The sequence below is a fragment of the Podarcis melisellensis genome, assembly GCF_964234715.1.
Source record: "Podarcis melisellensis genome assembly, chromosome: 14".
Classification (NCBI taxonomy): domain Eukaryota; kingdom Metazoa; phylum Chordata; class Lepidosauria; order Squamata; family Lacertidae; genus Podarcis; species Podarcis melisellensis.
Genome location: NC_138546.1, coordinates 39,444,758 through 39,457,711, shown reverse-complemented (window position 1 = coordinate 39,457,711; position 12,954 = coordinate 39,444,758). Strand labels below are relative to the sequence as shown.

At 43.6% G+C, this 12,954-nt stretch overlaps 2 protein-coding genes across 2 annotated transcripts in view; one reads left to right on the top strand and one right to left on the bottom strand.

Annotated features, from left to right (window-relative positions):
* FAM227B (family with sequence similarity 227 member B) overlaps window positions 1–12,954 on the bottom strand; it is a gene marked incomplete at its 5' end in the record, with an annotated part of 121,430 nt that overhangs the window by 28,331 nt on the left and 80,145 nt on the right. The window lies entirely within an intron of this gene.
* Window positions 5,353–12,954, top strand: part of FGF7 (fibroblast growth factor 7) — a 59,977-nt gene continuing 52,375 nt past the window's right edge. The window contains exon 1 of the mRNA XM_081888811.1: window positions 5,353–5,632. The gene's annotated coding sequence lies outside the window, so the exon portion shown is untranslated. The remainder of the gene's footprint in view (window positions 5,633–12,954) is intronic.

The following is a 12,954-nucleotide window of genomic DNA, read 5'->3' as shown; positions in this document are numbered from 1 at the left end:
CTGTTCTTGCCAAAAGCTGGGCTGCAGCATTCTATACTACTCACAATTTCTGAACCAACCTCAAGGGTTCCACACAGTGTATTACATTGGTTTTCCCAGTAGTGATGTATGGAAGTGAGAGTTGGACCATAAAGAAGGCTGATCGCCGAATAATTGATGCTTTTGAATTATGGTGCTGTAGGAGACTCTTGAGAGTCCCATGGACTGCAAGAAGATCAAACCGATCCATTCTTAAGGAAATCAGCCCTGAGTGCTCACTGGAAGGACAGATCCTGAAGCTGAGGCTCCAATGACCTCATGAGAAGAGAAGACTCCCTGGAAAAGACCCTGATGTTCGGAAAGATGGAGGGCACAAGGAGAAGGGGATGACAGAGGACGAGATGGTTTGGACAGTGTTCTCGAAGCTACCAGCATGAGTTTGGATAAACTGAGGGAGGCAGTGGAAGACAGAAGTGCCTGGCGTGCTCTGGTCCATGGGGTCACAAAGAGTCGGACATGACTAAACGACTAAACAACAACAACAAATTAGATGTTCTCAAGACCTGCACCACTGTGACCAAGTCATCCTTGTCCAGGAACAGCTGAAGCTGGCGAACCAGCTAGGCTGGAAGAATGCACTCTTGTATATTACTGAAATTCAATGGTCTTTGCCACAAACAGTTCTCCTTTATTGTATCATTAAAAAAAATTGTTTTTTTGTGACATCTCTGAGTCTTCAAGATACAGCAATAATGACATCTAAATGGAGATGTGGTGTGGTTGGTGTAGCAGTTAAAAGAGTATTGGGCTTGAACTAGGGAGACTGAGTTCAAGTCCCTACTCAACCATGAAGCTCATTCAGGGCCCCTGAGCCAGTCTTGAGCTCTCAGCATTACTGAGAGTTCTTGTGAGTCTAAAAGGCAGATGGAGAAGAACTATGTACACTGCTCTGAGCACCTGAGCAAAATAAAGATACTGTCATACCTCGGGTTGAATGTGCTTCGGGTTGAGCGTGTTCAAGTTGTACTCCGCGGCAACCCGGAAGTAATGGAGCGCATGCGCAGACGCTCAAAATGACATCACGCGCATGCGCGGAAGCAGCAAAAAGCGACCCGCGCCTGCGCAGTCACGCCGTCGCATCTTACATTGCATTCAGGATGCGAACAGGGCTCCAGAACGGATCCCATTCGCATCCCGAGGTACCACTGTAATTTAATATGAAAATGATCCCATGGACTTTATATTTGAAGGGACTCATAATTCAATATATTTTGAAAGTCAGTTTGAGAAAGTACTCTGTGCATGGTTAAAATTGCTTTATTTTAATTGCACCACAGATCAAACAGGCTGCACTCTCAAATTTTCATGCTCCCATCTTCCAAGGTGTGAATGAGCATTAAGTTTTGCTTGTTCTTTTATATTTTCTTAGCACGCTTCATGGCACCTCTTTCTATGGACTGCGTGATTCTAATTTTCAATAGGAATCACTTGCAGCAACAGCCTCACAGAACCTTGGCAGAAGTCACGGAATTGTAGAACTGTTGCCAACCCACCAGTGGCCCATTATTTTAATCTTTTTTCCTCTCTCCAGGAGTGCATCTTTTCAGGCAACTCCCTAAGTATTTGGCTCTTAGGCGATGTGCTAACCCACATTTCTTTGCTGGGAACCATAGTATTAGGAGATGCCATAGATACAATACTCCCTACCTTTTGCCCTGTCATCGAAACAGTGTTATACAAAAGAAGAGGCTTGTCTTTAGCTGTTCTTTCAAGTTTTTATAAATTCCCTCCTCCCCTCCCCCTTTTCAGTCAATGATGACTTCTTCCCAAGGGCTAAAAGAAGACATAAATCAAGTTGAATGTGCATAAGTTTCTACTGTTTTTAATTACATAAAATATGCAGTTGCTTTTTAGTAAATAAGAAATTCAGAGCTAATACTATGAACATGGGTAAGAATTTAACCTCTTGGGGCTTGCTCATGCCAAATATCTCATCCATTAACTGACAGTGCTAGGAACAAGCAGAGCACAGAGGTTCCATATACACCACTTTCACAGACTATGATGACCTAAACTTCATAGAATGTCATGAAGAAACAACATTAGAGAGTATCAAGCAGCTAGACAAAATTTGATTAACTACTGAGACCCCAACTTTTATGTATTTAGTATTATTCAAGTAGATAGAAGCAAACTTCTTTCAAATTAGATAGAAGCTTACATACTCTGTTGCAGTCAAGCAAGAGCAGTTCAAATCTCCCAGTGTGTGACCTCAGTTTTTGCATGACACAGTCCCATGAGGGAAGCAAAATATTTTAGCATGTTGGTCCCACTATTAATCAGTTTCAGCATGACAGATTTGTGCTAAGTGCACAGAGTTGAAGAATTTCCGCACTGGACTAAGTCTGAGTTGATTCCTACCACCTTAGTTTTATTTCAGTTCTGCAAGTTGCTCTAAGGTTCTGGAGGGCTCCTCTAGACAACCTGTTGATTCAGCATTCACCCTGATTTCCTTGCACAAAGCTTACATGACAGTTAGACAAGCGGCTTGTTTGCTATGGAGTCTTCATTCTGATTTGTTTGCAGAACAGTTATACACCAATGATTTTATCAACCACGGTCTCCTTCTCGAGTAGCTGGCTTTGCAGTCGTTCTGGTCCTATTTGGATGGTTGTTTCCAGAGGGTGATGCTTGAGGAGTGTTTTTTTGGCCCCGTGGAACATTCAATGTGCAGTTCTTCTGGATTTGATATTATCTCCCATGCTGTTCAACATCTGCATGAAACCGCTAAGTAGGGTCATCCGGAGTTTTGAAGTACGCTGTCAACAATATGCTGATGACACACAGCTCTACTTCTCCTTTACATCTGCAGGTGTGGCAGTGGAGGTGCTGGGCTGTCGTCTTACCTCAGTTATGGACTGGATGAGAGCCAACAAACCGAAGCTCAATTCAGATAAGACTGAATCAATGTTAGTGGGCGGTTCTCTAGACCAGATGGATGGGAGGTTGCCTGGTCTTGATGGTGTTATACTCCCTCTGAAGGAGCAGGCATGTAGCTTTGGGGTACTTCTGAATCCCTTGCTGTTGCTTGAGGCTCAGGTGGCCTCGGTGGCCCGGAGTGCCTTCCATCAGCTTCAGCTGGTGGCCCAGCTCTGCCTCTATCTGGGCAAGGATAGCCTAACTACTGTTGTCTATGCTCTAGTAACCTCTAGGTTAGTTTACTGCAATGTGTTATATGTGGGGCTGCCTCTGAAGAGGGTTCGGAAACATCAGCTGGTGCAGAATTCAGTGGCTGTCAGGCTTCAGGGAATCCGACCCCCCCAGTGTCTTTTATTCAATATTCACAGAGAGAGGTTTAGAAATTCTGCCTCTTAGAGTAATGATGTTGCTCCAAGTAAAATCCTACCCCCTCCATCTCTCCCATTATATGTCATCCCTACGGTGGCTGATTTGTGCCTTCTGCCTCTGAGCTCTTTGCTCTCTTACTTTCCATGCCCGCCGGGTTCTGGGAGGGGGGTCTGGAATGCTTTCTAAAGACACTGAGTCTGTCAGCTGTCTCTCCCCTGGTGGTGCTTCTTCTTCCTGCCAGTGTGGTGTAGTGGTTAAGAGTGGTGGACTCGTAATCTGGTGAACCGGGTTCGCGTCTCCGCTCCTCCACATGCAGCTGCTGGGTGACCTTGGGTTAGTCACACTTCTCTGAAGTCTCTCAGCCCCACTCACCTCACAGAGTGTTTGTTGTGGGGGAGGAAGGGAAAGGAGAATGTTAGCCGCTTTGAGACTCCTTCAGGTAGTGATAAAGCGGGATATCAAATCCAAACTCCTCTTCTTCTTCTTCCTGCTCCTTTCCTCTTATTTCCCAGCTTTCCCCCCTCATCTGCCTCTGAGCTATGTCCTCCTGTAAACCACTGTTGTAAATCCATGCTGTCATCCTCTTCTCTGGAAGAGTCAGGCTGGGGAGGCGGTTCCCATCATTCCTCCTCTGTCCAGTCCCTTACAGTGGTCAAGTAAGACAGTTTGAGTATATTACATCAATATCACACCAACGCAAGACAGTTTGGGCATATTACAGCAGTTTCTGTGCCTAATTCAAAATGCTGATTTCGACCTATAAAGCCATAAATGGCTGAGGACCTCAATACCTCAAGGACACCTCACCCTATATGAACCAACCCAGACCCTGCAATCATAATCTGAGGCCCTTCTTCATGTGCCCCCTTCAAAAGGTCCGGAAGGTGGCAACATGAGAAGGGGTCTTTTCTGCAGTGTCTACCAGTTTGTGGAATGCTCTCCTCAGGAAGGCTTGCCTGGTGTCTTCATTACATATCTTTAGGCAACAGGCAAAAACCTTCCCCCAGGCCTTTGGCCTTTGGCACTGGGGGTGGGTGGGGGGGAGTATTGCTTCTTTGTTACATATTTTTGTCTTTTTATATTTTAAACCCCCCTGTGATCCTCAGATGAAGGGTGGGATAGAAATTTAACAAACAAACAAACAAAGTTAACACATTACCACCTAAAAAAATTAATTGAAATACTAGCATTATTCAAAACTAAAGTCAAACCATTATAAATATTACTGCAGTAAAGGTTTCAAAAATGCTTTACATAGTAGCTTCTGCTTAGCATATAAAGGCTGCAGTAATGGCATCCTTTTGACATATTCAGGAGAAATTGGCCAGACTGCCCAGTCTGATTTTCAAGGTCTTTTCATGATAAACCTCTTGAGGAAAAGAAGAAAAAAAAGCTTGTGCCAAAGATGTCTTTCAGGACCTCACCCTCCCACCAACCAACTATGGATCTTACTGTTATTTTTTTAAAGTTAAGGAAGGTTGTTCTCCTGACAGAATATTTTATAGTGAGCCAAAAAAACCCCCAAAGCCTAGCAAAAGCCTTCCGAATTTGAGGATCACATGATATTATGAAGACTGTGATTTGTTGGGATAAAGGATTTAGTAGCATAGCTTTATCAGGAAATGCATCTGATCTGTCGCTGTGATCTGAGCAGTAGTGTTTGGAGAAGGTATGTGCTTGAGTTCGAAACAGCTGAGCAGCAGTTTTGGCTGATGAAAAGTATCTCTCAGATTCCATAAGGCTTCTATTTCTCCAAGTTGGTAAGATTTTATTCTTCAGCGGAGAATAATGTATCATTCTGTACCTTACATTTGTTTTTAGTCATCCAATTAGATGCAACACACATGGTCAATAATAGTCAATAATTCTTCAATATTACATATTCAAATATTCTGTGCAATAACTAATATTATAAAAACAGCTTTTACTTGAGTCATGGCATCTATTTTTGATTCCAGAGCTCATCCTATAAATATGTGAGTGAGGATATTAATGCATCTATAGAAGTCTCGCCTGTTCAAAAGAGACAAGGTCTCAACCACAGTTAGCACCCTTTCCCTATGTTATTCTACTAGAATATACATCCCTACAACTTCATCCTCAGCCAAGTTATTCTGACATTTTACATTTACACGTGGAAGACTGAATGCTTTCAGCAGTCACCTTTCCTGGAGTTGTCGACCATCGCACTTTGGAAAATGGCATAATTCCATAGGATTACCACATTTTACCACAATACATGCTTTGGGTGTATATTATGGGAAGCTTTCTGGAACACTTTGAGAGAGATATTTGAAGAATTAAGGTCTGTAGCATTTTGATTTTTCTTATGCTTGGAGCTCAAAGTATACTTGCTAACATTCATAGAGACTGGCACATAAATGATACATACTGTGACCTATCACTTAAAAGATATTATTCATTGCTTTAGTGAGTGACTTTGCTAAACTACTGAAAGATAAGGCAAGCATGTTTTAAAGAGAAAGGTCTCAAATGCCAAAGATCTTTGTGAGATGACTCAAAGGCTTATGTAATCTGAGCTATCTCAATAAATCTCTCCCATTAAACCCGTTAAGATCTCTAAACTGGCTCTTCAGAAACACAGGGGCTTAAGAGTATATTGGAACATTGTTAGAACTTAATCTGAAGACTGTTGGACAATTCATTTTAAAGTAAGAGGAATGGAAACAGCCTGACAAGACCAGAAGCAACAGAGGTGTTCAACTAGAGTACTAGACTTCTATTTAGAGATAGAGGTGTGGGTTTGCACAGAAGCCACTAGAATGACTTGCAATGGGAGGCTGATGAAATCTGTGGGATTTTGGAGAGCCATGTTGACATGGCTGGTAGTCCTGGTGAAATTCTAGTCATTCCATAGGATGTAGAGATGGCTTAAGGTGTTTGACAAGATTGCTCCGTAGATTACTCAGGGTGATCATGGAGGTGGTTCTTACACAACTCCAGGTACTGTTAGATGGGAATTGATTGTATAGATCCATTTTAATATCATTTGAGACCTGATTTTGGGCATCCTGATGCTACTGTTGTGACTGGAAGCAAAGGGTGACTGTTCTTCCAGTTACACATAGAGATACAATGGTACCTTGGTTCTCAAACTTAATCCGTTCTGGAAGTCCGTTCCAAAACCAAGGCACGCTTTCCCATAGAAAGTAATGCAAAATGGATTAATCTGTTCAAGCTTTTAAAAACAACCCCTAAAACAGAAAATTAGCATGAATTTTACTATCTAACGAGACAATTGATCCATAAAATGAAAGCAATAAACAATGTACTGTGCTGTAAAATCAATAAAACAGTATTGTAGATGATAAAAATGAAAATGTAATTTTTTATTACCTGCACTCAATCAGTAGCTGAACTGGGTTCCACGCAGTCACAAAAACAAACCAAAAAAAGCCACAAAACACAAAATAAATAGCAAAAAAAGACAGACCTCAGCATAGCACTCAGAACAGAAGTGTGGCACTCAAAACAGAGCACTTTCATATTCGAAAAAAGTTCGCAAACCGGAACACTTACTTCCAGGTTCGTAGCGTTCGGGTTCCAAGTTGTTTGAGATCTAAGCCTTTCGAAAACCCAGGTACCACTGTACATACAAGTCTATACAGGAACAAACTAGATGTGCTGGTGGCAGACATGCTTGTAAAGTCTATCACATTCACCAATAAAATGAAAGACCAGAATTTTAAAATAAAGTGAGTGTTTTACCACTGCAGAGATGGTGGCAAAAAACGTAGTGAGAATTTGGGTTCAGGTGAGGCAGTGGAAGTGAAGAATTTGTACCTGGGATTAGTGATGGGCTAGAAGAGAACCAATGAACTGCAACTTAATTATGTCAAGATGGAAATACTGTTGGTAGGTAGCCTGTCTGACCAGGGATCTAGTGTTCAATCTGTCCAGGATGGGGATGCATAACATATCCCATAAGATTAATTTTCTGTAATTGCTGATTGATCCAGCTTTGTCACTGGAGATCAATGTGGCAACGGTGGCATGTTGTGCCTTCTGCCAGCTTAGGTTTGTATGCCAGCTGCTGGCACTCTTGGACAGAGAGAGCCTGGCCAAGCGAACCATGCAATGATAACCTCCAGGCTTGATTACTGCAGTGAATTCCACGTGGGGCTGCCAAGTAAGACCTGAAGGCAACTTCAGTTGGTTTGAAACACAGCTGCCAAACTGCTAACTGGGACTGCCCCAGGAGGCCCATTTTGAAACAACTTCGGGGGCTGCTAATCGATTTCCAAGATTCAAAGTGCTGGTGCTTATCTTTAAAGCCCTGCACAGCTTAGAATTACTTACCTCCCAGTGACTGTCTCATTCGCTTGTTATTTCTATCTACAAAAGTGTCAGTCGGTATACTTCTAAAAACAGGAGGCAAAACTATTTTATATGAATAGAAGTTGCATCACTATGGATTACTGATTTACCACTGTGAAGTCTGGATTTCATTCAACTAAGGTTTCTTCAGAGCAAACTCATTGAAATTAATGGACGTACAATGTATTTCAGTGGGTCTATGCTGAGTAAAACTTAGTTGGCTGCAACCCTCTCTCTGATATGATGTTGCTCTCAGAGGAGTGCTAATTTAACATGTTTTTGAGCATATGATCCACATTGGATGCGTCTTTCAAGATGCTCCTACCTTCTGAAGTTAAGCGAGTGGTAACTGAGTGCTCATGGAAGGACGGATCGTGAAGATGAGGCTCCAATACTTTGGCCACCTCATGAGAAGAGAAGACTCCCTGGAAAAGACCCTGATGTTGGGAAAGATTGAGGGCACACGGAGAAGGGGACGACTGAGGACGAGATGGTTGGACAGTGTTCTCAAAGCTACCAACATGAGTTTGACCAAACTGAGGGAGGTAGTGGAAGGCAGAAGTGCCTGGCGTGCTCTGGTCCATGGGGTCACGAAGAGTCGGACACGACTAAATGACTAAACAACAACAACAACAACTACAAAGAGGGCCTCTTTGACCATGACAACACAACTGTAGAAGGGTTTCTTCAGGGAGGATTGCCCAGCAGTTGAACTCATGTTTCCAGTGCATGGCAAATACATTTTGCTCTCCTGGGCCTTTTAAACATCAGCTGGGTTTCTGATATGGTCAGTGCTTTTTTCTGGGGGTTCTCAATGGTATGCAGTACCAGCACCATTTTTCTAGAAGTAATGACCGCTCCCCGCTTAAAACGGGGTGCACCCTTTGCGTGGACGCGCGCAGCCCCTAGATCTGGAGCGGCTCCAACAGCATAGGCTTGGCTTTGCCTTCCCTCAGGTGGGATACCTGGAGGTCCCCGCCTACCTCAAACAGTTATCCAATCCCACCTGCGGGAAGCATTGCCAAGAGACCAGGCCAGGTAGGGGAGGGATTACCTGCCCACACAATAGAGGGAGGATCTTACCTGGGAATCCTCACTTGGCTCCAGAGCTTCTCCCACCCTACCCACCCTCAGTTAATGTCTTATTTTGCAGGTTAACTTTTCTTCACAGGTTTTGCACGTTAACTTTTCTTCAGGTAACGTAGCGCTGCTACGTTAAGGTCGCTGTTAAAGGGCCGGAAAGGAATTTCCCTGCATTGGCAGGTTTCGCCTTTCCCGTAGCAAAACGTCACAACTTTGGCGGTATCAGGCCTTGGGTGGAATCCTTTAGTCCATCTTCCTCTTTGTGGCGGCGATACCAGGGTTCCCCGTTAAAGGGGTTTCTGAAGGGAGGCTTTGACCGTACGCTGAAAGGTCATCATTGCTCTCCCCTGCAGCGGCGTAATGGGGGCGGCTATCTCTGCTTGAACATATGTTCTCCAGAGCCGGCCCATCCCCCCCCCACACTGGATAACCCTGATGCTCCCTAGGTCCCTGGCTGGGGACTGGGGAGGGAGAATGCCCAATACCTGAGCCAAGGTCTACCCACATTTGAAATTTACTGTATTTTTTGCTCTATAAGACTCACTTTTTCCCTCCTAAAAAGTAAGGGGAAATATGTGAGCATCTTATGGAGCGAATGCAGGTTGCACAGCTATCCCAGAAGCCAGAACAGGAAGAGGGATTGCTGCTTTCACTGCGCAGCGATCCCTCTCGCTGTTCTGGCTTCTGAGATTCAGAATATTTTTTTTCTTGTTTTCCTCCTCCAAAAACTAGGTGCCTCTTATGGTCTTGTGCGTCTTATAGAGCGAAAAATACGGTAATAAAGTTGTGGCCAATTTAATCCCATAGCACGTTGTCTTGAGTTGTTATTCCACATGACGGGGGCGCGGCGCACGGGATCTGGGGACTCCGCCTGTCGACGCAAAGCACGGGATATGGTGCTTTTTAATCTGATGATTTTATTGTCATTGATATTTTATTGGATGTTTTACAGCTATGTTGATTCTAATTTATCTCTAAGTGCCATGGTGAGAGTACTCTGTACAGAATGTGTAGGACATCATTTTTAATAATAGATAAATTATAATATGGATGGGATTCTAAATCTCCTCCACTTGTGGCTTATCTCCCCAGAGCCCGTCTTTTCAGATAAAGTGCTCTACTGAAAGTGAGTCTGGGTAAGAAAAAAGTCCAGGGTGTGTGTGTGTGAGAGAGAGATAGAGGTTATTGGGAGGTAACCAGTGAACATGAGAAGGGTTTCTGACCCACATACTTCCATTTGCCCTAAATATTGGAGGCCTTAACTTAATGTGACCTGGATTTAAACAATTTGGTCTATCATATCACATTTGTCCTCTGTTGTGTCTTGACCCACTATTGTCTGCATCTCTCTAGTAATAGTAATGTAACTTGTAACATATGTGTAAGCTGACTGCTGACAGTTCCATACTGTTTAATTTGTCAAATAATAATACATTTTGAACCGGCTCAGTCTATTAATAATATCCTATAAAAATTTCCACCTTTACTTTTATAATTACTGCAAATTCAGCCACGAGTCACCGTATTTAAAAATTGACTTCAAATGACTTGAATAATAAAAAATCAGTTCTGTAAGCTTAAAAAGATTTAAGAATCATTGAATAAATGGGTCTGTGAGTGAATCAGCTCACACATTCAGTTACCTTTTTTTATCAAGATATAGAAGTCTGTACTAGACAATGCATATTGTCAAGAAAGTCTATGCTATGTGATCTGTTGGTAAAATAACCCATAGGAATTCCAAAAATTACTCCTCCAACTGGTTTAGTCCCATTAAAGTTAATGGCCTTACAGCAGCAGAAATGGCATCCAGATTCCTTAATCATCCTTAAATACATTACTCAGGAGTAATCCAAACCCAGTGGGACTACTTTGGAGTAAGTGATATGAGACCATAGCCAGGACTTAAATATACAATAAGAAGCAGATACTGCTGATTGCCTAATTGTTCACTTATGTCAATGCATCCACATATCTGTTATTAAGACCTTTTGTAAGTTTTATCTACAAAGGAGTCAGTTGGCCTACACCATTAGCACACTTCTAAAAACAGTGGATAAAACCGTTTTAGATTTCCAGAAGTTGCATCATTATGGATTATTGTTTTAGCACTGCTAGTTCTCTCTAATATGATGTTGCTCCCAGAGGAATACTGATTAAAACAGGAACCAGATGTGCTTTCTATGACCAGATTGAAAAAAAAGATAAACAACTACACTAGAGAAAATCAATTGAAATAAAAAGAATGCCCCGAGGGCGTTTCTAGAAACATGGACTGGTTTGGGTGGCAGTGGTGACTATGTAAGTATTTCAGAAGAATGGAGCAGGCACTGGAAAGAGCTTAAAATATAATAATAAAAATCCCTCCCAGACTTAAAAGGGGAGGGGGGATTGCTGAGACCACCAAGATTCTCAAAAACATGTTTTGATTGTGCTATAAGAACCAAATCAGGGTTAAATAATACATTTGGCCACGACCAGAATGAAGGCGACACAGGTGGCGCTGTGGGTTAAAGCCTCAGCGCCTAGGACTTGCTGATCGAAAGGTCGGCGGTTCGAATCCCTGCTGCGGGGTGCGCTCCCGCTGCTCGGTCCCAGCGCCTGCCAACCTAGCAGTTCGAAAGCACCTCCGGGTGCAAGTAGATAAATAGGGACCGCTTACCAGCGGGAAGGTAAACGGCGTTTCCGTGTGCAGCTCTGGCTCGCCAGAGCAGCGATGTCACACTGGCCATGTGACCCGGAAGTGTCTCCGGACAGCGCTGGCCCCTGGCCTCTTAAGTGAGATGGGCGCACAACCCCAGAGTCTGTCAAGACTGGCCCGTACGGGCAGGGGTACCTTTACCTTTAGAATGAAGGCTGGAGAAGCTCCTCTGTGAAATAAAAAATAAAAGTTGCAGGTTTGGAGCTTCAAAAGATGAACGTGGAAAGGATTCTAAATATAGCACCTATCCAGACACTGTGTTAGTGGAGCAGCACAATCACTTCCAATGGGCAAAAGACAAATTTATTATGATGCATTTCTGTTCTGGGGATCTTCCATAGGGCCTTCAACAATGTCAGGAAGGAAGTCCATAGGAAAACCTACAAGCTCCCCCCAGGAAAAGGGGCTGTCCATCAGTCCTGACCATCCTGGAAAAACAGGCAACCCTTTAGACTTATACAGTAAACCGGGGGGGGGGGGGTTGCGTTAAAAAGACAACCACACTATCTTGCTGAAAAGACCAATAAAGCAAAATGTAAACCCAGTAAGGTGAAGGATCGGAAGTGGGACTGAATCTAGAACTCCCAATCTACTCTCCCGCTTGTATTATTTATTTTGTAACATTTATATACAGCTTGATTGTAAAAACACACACACAAAAACCTAAAGTGGTATTGCTGTGGCCGATGTGCTAACAGTTTTAGCAGCTGGCTAGGCAAACATTAAGATCCTCACATTTCTCCTGGACTCTTTGCTCCCTGCTTTATTTGGAGATCTGCCTTCTTTCCATGGACTCCCTGTTGCAGGAGTGCAGCCACTATTTTGTACTCATCTCAAGCTAGATGGGGCTAGCTCCCTTTTTATGCAGACAAGGCACTGTCTTCAAACAGTGCTTCAAAATGCTAATCTGGCTCAAGGAAATTGAAAGCAAGAAATAGGACCTTTGGGTAATCCTAATCCTAACTCTTGCTTCATGTCTGTTTCATGAAGCAGGTAAGTAAGTATGAATATTATAGGATATTTATTAGCTTTGGGATTCTCAGCGGCTACTGGCCACATTAGCTATATTCTACCTCCACTGTAGGGATGCGGGTGGTGCTGTGGTCTAAACCACAGAGCCTCTTGGGCTTGCTGATCAGGTCAGCGGTTCGAATCCCCGCGACGGGGTGAGCTCCTGTTGCTCAGTCCCTGCTCCTGCCAACCTAGCAGTTTGAAAGCGCATCAAAGTGCAGGTAGATAAACAGGTACCACTCCGGCGGGAAGGTAAACGGCGTTTCCATGCGCTGCTCTGGTTTGCCAGAAGCGGCTTAGTCATGCTGGCCACATGACCCGAAAGCTGTACGCCGGCTCCCTTGGCCAATAAAGCCTCCATTGTAGAAAGGCAGTGGTCATCACAAGTGGGGAGAGTGGTCTGCACTCAGGTCCTCCTTGCATTCTTCCCATAGGTTAGATGCTGTGAGGACAGGAAGATGATGAGATGGGACACAGGCTTCATCTAGCAGGGC